General features: G+C 34.8%; 1 pseudogene; it reads left to right on the top strand.

The window, feature by feature from the left end:
- Window positions 1-4,785: 4,785 nt before the first annotated feature.
- On the top strand, window positions 4,786-6,052 carry LOC114638397 (annotated as a pseudogene).
- The last annotated feature ends 3,564 nt before the right edge of the window (window positions 6,053-9,616 follow it).

The following is a 9,616-nucleotide window of genomic DNA, read 5'->3' as shown; positions in this document are numbered from 1 at the left end:
ACACACACACACACACACACACACACACACACACACACACACACACACAGAGACAGAGACAGAGAGAGACAGAGAGAGACACAGAGACACAGAGAGACACAGAGACACAGAGAGACAGAATAGTTTAAAAAATATTTTCTCTGTGTATATATTATGGATGTTAGCTTGATGTTTTTGTATTAGGCATAACAGTGGGAACAGGTAAATCTCTAACTGACTTTTCTCTTTTGCCTGCTTTTGGAATTCTTTTCTCCCAATTTTGTTGCCTTTTGCAGCCTTAATATAAAAATTTCTGCCTTTTCTTGTATCTTGTTTTGTCATGTTTGCTTGTTGCTTCTTGGAGACCTGTTCTTTTCTGAAGAGGAAATAAATAACCAATGTATGATCTGAGGGAGAGCAGAAGTGAGGATGAAATTAGGAGGAATGGAGAGAAAGGGAACTGTGCTTGGGATGTATTATATGAGAGAAGAATCCATGTTCAATAAAAAGAGAAATAAATCATTTTTTAAAAGAAAAATAAGATATTTTTTCATTAAAAATTTTTGATTAAATTTATTTACTTTACATCCTGATTGTCACTTCCCCTCCCTTCTCTTCTCTCAACCCCACCACGTCTCCCCTCTTATCATCTCCTATTGAGGCTAGAGGAGGCCCTAGCTAAGACTCATAGCAACTATGCAATACTTCAAGTGGAAGGGCAGGGACACCCACCCATCCTTAAAATCTTCAACCCACTATTGTTCTGCCTAAAAGATGTCCACGGATAAAGATGGAACAAACATTGAGAGAATGGCCAAACAATCATTAGTCCAGCTTGAGACCCATGCCATGAGTGGGAGCACACCCTGACACTGTTAATGATGTTCTGTTATATTTGCAGAGAGGAGCCTAGCACAACTGTCATCTGAGAGACTTTACCCAGCAACTGATGGAAACAGGTGCAGACACTCAACAGTCAAATATTAGGCAGAGCTTGAGGAATCCTGTGGAACAATGGGAGGAAGGATTGAAGGAAACTGATGTATCAAGGACATAACAAGAAAGTCTATAGAATCAACCGACTTGAGCCCATAGTGCTCATAGAGACTGAACCTCCAACTATAGAACCTGCATGAGACTGACCTAGAATCTCTGCACATAAGTTACACTTGTGCAGCTCCAACTTCATTTGGGACTTATAATAGTGTGAGCAAGGACTTACCCTCATTCTGTTTCCTATCTTTGGATCCCATTATCTTAACCTTTTAATTTCTCTTCATGTTCACTATTGTGTTGACTTTATCTTAGTTTTGTCTACATGGAAGTAACATAGAATTATAAAAACATAGAATTGTCATTTACTTCCCTCTTCTGTTATTACAATTTTGAGTCTATTTTATATTGGGTTCTGTCTTTGCTACTAATATCAATTCCATCATATAAATTAGTAAATATTTTATTATCTAATTTACTGATTAGAAATAGCATTCTGGAGCTTGAAGTTAATAAGCATTGGAACTGACATTCACGACAGCTAGGATTTTGTCTATTTCTGGACTATTTTTTGTTTTACATTGCTAAGAGAAGTATCTAGTATATAGTAGCCATTCAGTACATTTTGTTGGATGCAATTGAATTGAGTCACAGGTAATATAGTTTAGTAGAGAAAATAAAGAGAAAAGTGTTGAGATTGTCATCAATAAAATCTGGAAAAATTCCTAGTAGTGCCATAGACTTGTCTTATGACTCCAAATAAATTATTTAAATTTAATCTTTTTGATTCTTATCTTTACTCAGTTGATTAACATGGAAATCTCTTGCATGTAGCATGATGTTGATATACGGACTAAATAATGTCATATATATGAAGTGTCTGCTAAGCATTTACATTAAATTGAAGCCAGATTTCTTCATAATAATGGCCATTTTCATCACATATAAGATATTTTTCTCATATTTAATAGGCTCATATGTATTTATTCTAATCTGGCAAGATATACCCATGTATACAATAGTGGCATAGATGCTATGGAGGTAGCTAACTACTTTCAACCTGGATTTAAGACCTGCCCCAGAGGAAGAAATTCATGGCTAGAACTTAATTTATCTAGCTGAGAACCTGTGGCTTGGGAGAGTATCATGAGAATTTCCTAATAATACCATAGACTTTTTCTAACTATAAATAAATTATTTGATCTTTTTGATCAGTTACTTAGTATAACATAGACATTAAGGGAGAACATACTGATTTATTTTGGTAAATGGACATAGTATCAAACTGCCTTTTAAATAATTTTCTCTATACTCACATATTTAGACAGTTCTTAGTCTTCAACAGAGATATTGTATTTTTGTAACTAACAGCTGTTAATACAGTGACTCAAAACTAGTCAAAGCACATAGAATACATGTAAATGGAACAGTCTAACACACAGAAACCACTGCTTAGAGAACATCATGGTAAAAGGAGCAAAAAGGTGGTAAGAGGCAAATTCTGCTAAGAGTTCTGTGAAAAAAGCTTCAAGACAGGCCAAAGGCATTTCACTCATGAACTGAGAATACCTATTGTTGTATACAAAAGACCTACACAAGATCATGTAATTCACTATTCCAGAATGAATGAGGAAGGGGCTCATGAGCTCCCATTCTATTTTTGTTATTTTTTCTTTGATATTTTCTTTATTTACATTTTGAATGTTATCCCCTTTTCTGGATTTCCCCACAGAAACCTCCTATTCCCTCCCCCTCCCACTGCTTCTATGAGGGTATTCTTCTACTCACCCACCCATTCACCCACACCCTGCCCTGGCATTCCCCTACACTGGGACATTGAGCCTTCCTAAGTGAAGATCTACTAATAGTTGATGGCTACTTGGAGAAAAGGGAAAGAGAATTAATTTTATTAAGAGGTAGGTTTCCTTGTAAGTTGATCATGCTCCAGTTCACAGCCTCATACCCACATACACACTGGTAAATAAATAGTTAATGGACAAGCAAATTGGTGAGGAACATGGGTGCTTTCAGGAGGAACTAGAAGGGTAAGGGATGGGTAAATATGATACATTTATAAATATATGTAGAAATTTCATAGTAATTATACAAACTAATGTGTGTACACACACACACACACAAACACACACACACATATATGTATATATGTCATATTGAAAAAAAATGCTCACACTCACCTGTACTATGATGGAATCATTGTATTTATAAAATTACTAGAACTAACAATATATAGTTCCTTATAACAAAAAGCCATGGATTTAATTTTGTGTTGACCAACAAAAATTAAAATTAAAATTAAAATCAAACACACACTCGCGTGCATGCACACACAAACACACACACACACACACACACACACACACGCCCCAAGAAAACCCATAGATTTACCTTTTTGTGGCCAAGGTGTGTGGGTTGCCCTTATTTACTTGATATAACTGATAATTTTTCATTAAGAAAACTGATTTTCTCTTTGATGGAAGGTATCAATTACAAATAGCTGTTTGTTTATGAATAAGACTTGGTGTATGTACTTCTTCTCAGTAGGAGGATTTTGTCTATGTGAACTTTCGTAGATCTTTTGTAGAATTTTGGTCGACTTTCTGTAAAACTTTTGTATCACATTGTTCCAGTTTCTATGAGTTCATATATGCACCAGTTCTGTTGTATCTGAAAGATGCTGTCTTTGGAGTTATCCACGACCTCTAGCTCTTACAATCATTCCACCTCCTTTTGAAGGGAGAAGTGTGATAAAGATATCCAAATTAGGGCTAGGTGCTCCAAAGTCTCTTAGAAGCAATAAAATGATATTATGGACTCTCTCTGTATCTATAATCTGACTTTGACATAGTGTTAAACCTAAATAAATGCAAATGAGGCTTTGTAATAGCTGTGCTAATCATATCCATGTGCTATAATGAAATGCATAGCTCAGAGCATTCCAAATTAGTTTGTTCATAATATTCTGTTTTTATTTTTATTTTTATTTTTATTTGAGGGGTTGGAGCTTTCTTTTCTGAATTAATTCATAATTTTTATTCCTGGGTTAAAATCCTACACTCAGTGGATAAAGAAGAAGGGTGATGGCATGGTCTATAAAATTTTTAAACTGTGGCTTTTTATAGATCAGTAGATTGAAGCAGAAAGAGGCAAAATGACTTACTTACCTGAGATAAAACAATGACTCAGGTTCTCAGCAGGAATAGAACATGAGCTCTGGATTTAAGACTGTTCAATTTTGAAACAATAAATTACTCCTTTCCTTGTACTTTCTTTAGTAATGTAAAATATACATTGACACTTGAGTTAGATTTTTTTTTTATTTTCCTCCTCTTCTGTGTGCATTTCACTGCATAATTACCATATAATGCTTGCTATTCAAGACTGTACTAATCTTTTCTTCTTAGAGCTGTTACTTTTCAAAATTTTCTTCCACATGTAAGTTTTGCTAAACTTTGATTATTGTACTTTTGCTTCCTTTGCAGTCATATTCTCTTACACATAAAGGAAAACAAATATGAACTACAAATACATTAGTAAAGTTTCTAATCTCAGTGATCTGTTCGGCATATAATGAAAGAAGTCTTTCATAATATTATTGTTAGTTGATAATACACTGGGCCAACCAAGTGTTTCCATATAGGTGTACAATATAAGGTTAATGATGCTAATACAATATCCATTTTGAAGCACATGGGTGATGAAGTAATTTGAAAATTGCTTTTATTTAAGAAATACATTCATGGGGACAAAGGGAAGTGAAGCCGGAGCTGTGAGCACCTTCTCGGCCAGCGGTATCTCAGATTCATTCTTAAGGAACTGAGAACTTAATCTTCCAAAATGTCAAAAAGACCATCTTATGCCCCACCTCCCACCCCAGCTCCTGCAACACAAATGCCCAGCACACCAGGGTTTGTGGGATACAATCCATACAGTCATCTCGCCTACAACAACTACAGGCTGGGAGGGAACCCAGGCACCAACAGCCGGGTCACGGTGTCCTCTGGCATTACGATTCCAAAGCCTCCAAAGCCACCAGATAAGCCGCTAATGCCCTACATGAGATACAGCAGAAAGGTCTGGGACCAAGTAAAGGCTTCCAACCCTGACCTAAAGTTGTGGGAGATTGGCAAGATTATTGGTGGCATGTGGCAAGATCTCACTGATGAAGAGAAGCAAGAATATTTAAACGAATACGAAGCAGAAAAGATCGAGTACAATGAGTCCATGAAGGCCTATCATAATTCCCCTGAGTATCTTGCATTTATTAATGCAAAAAGACGTGCGGAAGCTGCATTAGAGGAAGAAAGTCGACAGAGACAGTCTCGAATGGAGAAGGGAGAGCCTTACATGAGCATTCAGCCTACAGAGGATCCAGATGATTATGATGATGGCTTTTCAATGTAACATACAGCCACTGCCCGTTTCCAGAGAAACCACCGCCTCATCAGTGAGATCCTCAGTGAGAGTGTGGTACCTGATGTGCGGTCGGTTGTCACAGCAGCTAGAATGCAGGTCCTCAAGCGACAAGTCCAGTCTTTAATGGTTCATCAGCGGAAACTAGAAGCTGAACTCCTTCAGATAGAGGAACGACACCAGGAAAAGAAGAGGAAATTCCTGGAAAGCACAGACTCCTTTAACAATGATCTTAAAAGGTTATGTGGTCTGAAGGTGGAAGTAGACATGGAGAAGATTGCAGCTGAGATCGCACAGGCAGAGGAGCAGGCCCGCAAAAGGCAGGGGGAGAGGGAGGAGGAGGACGCAGAGCAGGCTGAGCACAGTCAGAGCAGTATCGCCCCCAAGGAAGAGCAAGTGGCGAGCAAAGCGGAGAAGAAGGATGAGGAGAACATCCCGATGGAGACAGAGGAGGCAAACCTTGAAGACATGGCGAGAGCCAGCAGAATGGTGAAGAAGGCACGTCTACTCCTGAGGACAAGGAGAGTGGGCAGGAGGGGGTTGACAGCATGGAGGTAGAAGGGACCAGTGACAGTAACACCGGCTCAGAGAGCAACAGCGCCACAGTGGAGGAGCCTCCCACAGACCAGAAGACGAGAAGAAGGAGTAAATGTTGTCTTGTTTTATGTGACCTAAAACTTTTTTAAATGAAAAAAAAATGGGCTTTTTGGTTAAAAAAAAAAGAAATACATTCATATGGTGATAGCTACATAATTTTTTTATTGAATTTTGGTAAATCCAGTCATAACCTTGGAAAATATTATTTAGATACAATGCTAATAAAGATCACGATATTACCAGAAGAAAGTATACTCGAATAAATTATTTATGAACTAGCTTCTTTTTCATACTAGGGTTTTCTCTAGAATTATAGTATTTACAGTCTATATTTTTGTACCTACATTAAGAAACCTCAATATTGATATTGTCAAAGTGCTAATACATCAAAATTCCAAACTTTTTGTAAAAAATCAAAGCACTTTTAAATAACTTTTATTAGTATTATCTATTCTCCAGAAACTCAGAACTCAATTATAAAAGCATATAATTCTGATGTCCACTTTGAATGATAGAATTTAAATTATATTAATAATTTTGTTAACAGTTAATGGTCTGTTGAATTTTTGACACTTAAAATTTTTGAAATTTTGCAGTTATTTTACATTTACATAGAATTAAATACACTGTAGAATTGCCATATAATTGAATACATTATACAATTATAGTTATTTTAATTCCTTCCCCTTTCAGATTTGTTATATCTCATATCTAATTTTATACATAATTGCTTCTATTTTTTCTTGTTCCAATTTGTAAGATATAAAATATATTTTTAAAAACTTCTTTAGCTTGGAGTTTCTGTATTATTAAATTTTAATCATTTCTTCAACAAAATATTAGACATTATATTTTTATCTATAATAATTTGACTTTCCAATTTCTTCTAATCTTTTTGAATTTCTCATTGGTTCTTACATTGCTCATCTCTCTTTTTCACTCTTCTCTCCTTTTTTCTCTTTTCTCTCTTCCCTATCTTTCTCTCCTACATCTTCATTCCCTCCTCGCTCCTCTTATTTCCCTCCTATTATTTTCTTTAATCCTATGATATTGGGGATTAAAACCAAAAATGTTATAGTGTTCAACACTGTAACACTTTTAAGTGGGAACATATGATCAAGTACAATTTCAGTATACAGATAGAATTTAGCTCAACTTTCCTTTCTATTAAAATTAAAATCCACATATATATATATATATATATATATATATATATATATATATATATATATATGTCATCTTTTGACTTAATTTGAATTTTATTGGGTCACAAGGAATGAATATTTAATACTATACATAAACTCCTTTTCTAGATATTTATAGGCTTTCTCTCACCATTCACTCACCATTGTGTCTTTTTCTTCACATAAGAATTTTACTTTGTTACTTTATGGGACATGGATGGCATAATTTTCCCTCCTCCAACATCTTCCAGATCCTTTATATCCAGCTTTATATTTTGTTTCTGTCTCTGCCTCTATTTATCTTTGTGTGAAAGATAGATAGATGATAGATAGATAGATAGATAGATAGATAGATAGATAGATAGATAGTCTGTGAGTCCTAAAAATGAAAGCAACATAAAAACAAAAATTAACATCAAAATAAACTAAAAGATAAGAAAACTATACTTACAAAAAGGAGGAAGAGGAGGAAAACCAACAAGACAAATAAAAACAAAACTAAAAGCACATGAAAAGCCATGGATTTGGTTTTCTGTTGACCAAAACAAATCAAAATAAAAATTATACACACAAAAAACATGGATTTGAAATTTATCTTTTGGTGTCTAGGTTATCTCACTCACGATCATTAACTAGTTCTACTAATTTACTTGAAAACTTCACAGTTAATTGTTCTTCTTGAAAGACAAATCATATTTCATTATGTATCTCATATGACATCAGATTTTGTAAATGATTGTGAGCCGTCATGTGGTTGCTGGCAACTGAACTCAGGCCACCTGGAAAAGCAGCCAGTGATAAGCCATGTCTCCAGCCCAGAAGAAGTATTTCTTATTCCCTGCATACTCACTAGCCAGAGTAGTCACTTGTTTTATTAATCTTAGCCATTTTAACTGGCTATGTGGTTTTAATTTCAATTTCCCTGTAGGCTTAGATATTTCAAAACCTACTTTAATAAAAGTTCTTGAACACTTCAACCTCCTTTCTAGCACACCACTCACCAGAGGTAGTGGAAAAGAAAGATTAGTAGGAAAAGGGGGTTGTGGACTTATTTAGAAATAGTTATTTGGGGTTATTATAATCTTTTTTTTTGGTCACCAGTGCAGTCCACTGGCACACCAACAGGAATCAACAGTGGTAGTCCAGTCTACTTAGCAATTGCTAGTTACCAATTTGTCCCAGAAATTAACTCACATACTTATGGACACTTGATCTTTGATAAAGAAGCCAAAAATATATACAATGGACAAAATAAAGCATCTTGAATAAATGGTGCTGGTTTTACTGGCAAACTGTATGTAGAAAAATGAAAATAGATACAAAATTATCACCCTACAGAAAGCTCAAGGCTAAGTGGATCAAGGACCTCAACATACAACCAGATAATCATATATAAGATAAAGTAGGAAAGAGCTTAGAACTCATTGGCACATGGAGAGATTTCCTAAACAGAACTTAAATGGCTCAGGCTCTAAGATTACAACTGATAAATGTGATCACATGAAACTGAAAAGCCTCTATAAGGCAAAAGGCACAGTCAATATGCTTCGTTATTCTAAGACATGTCCCTTGTATCCTTGTATCCTCAGTTTTTCCATGATGTCTATCATTAAGGGAATGCTCCATTTTTTCTGCATCTAATGAAATGATCAAGTTTTGTTTTTGTTTTATGTTTGTTTGGCTAGTTTGGTTTTTATCTATCTCTCATTTATTTCTTTTATGGATTCATGTATGTTGAAGCATCTCCACATCTCTGAGATAAATTTGATCCTGTACATTAATCTTTTTGATGTGATTTTGAATTTAGTTTGTGAGCATTTTATTGGGAATGTTTACATCTCTGTTTATAAGGGGATTAGCCTGTGATTTTCTTATTTGGTTGTATCATTGTGTGGTTTTAGTACCACAGTAATATTTGCTTAGTAAAAGTATTAGATAGTTTTCTTACAGTTTCCATTTTACAGAATAATTTATAGATTGTTGACAATAGTTCTTTAACTGTCTGGTAGAATTCTGCACTGAATATGTCTAGCCTTAGGATTTTATATATATACAAATATAGATATATATATATATATATATATATAAAACATATTCACCCTTTTCTTTAGATTTTCTATTTTGGTAGAATACATTATTAACATTATATTTTTACTGATTCTTTGGTAATACATCATGTATCTATATCACACTCATTCTGAGTCCTTCCATGCTTTCCTCCATTACCCTTGTTATCTCCCCACTAAAATAAAAAGAGGAAAAGAAATAAAATACAAATTAAAAACATTAAGTCCAAATTTTGTTATCTAAATACTTACATGAACAAACTCTCAGTGGCCTGAGACCTTCCCCTCCTGCATTCTGGCCAGAAACCATCAGATATGGAGTCATAATTTTAACATCTTTATCATACCTTTTAAGAGTTCTTTTGG

The sequence above is a fragment of the Grammomys surdaster genome, unplaced genomic scaffold (genome assembly GCF_004785775.1).
Source record: "Grammomys surdaster isolate TR1022 unplaced genomic scaffold, NIH_TR_1.0 125584, whole genome shotgun sequence".
Lineage (NCBI taxonomy): Eukaryota > Metazoa > Chordata > Mammalia > Rodentia > Muridae > Grammomys > Grammomys surdaster.
The sequence above is the reverse complement of the archived record's forward strand: the minus strand, read 5'-3'. Positions and strand labels throughout refer to the sequence as shown.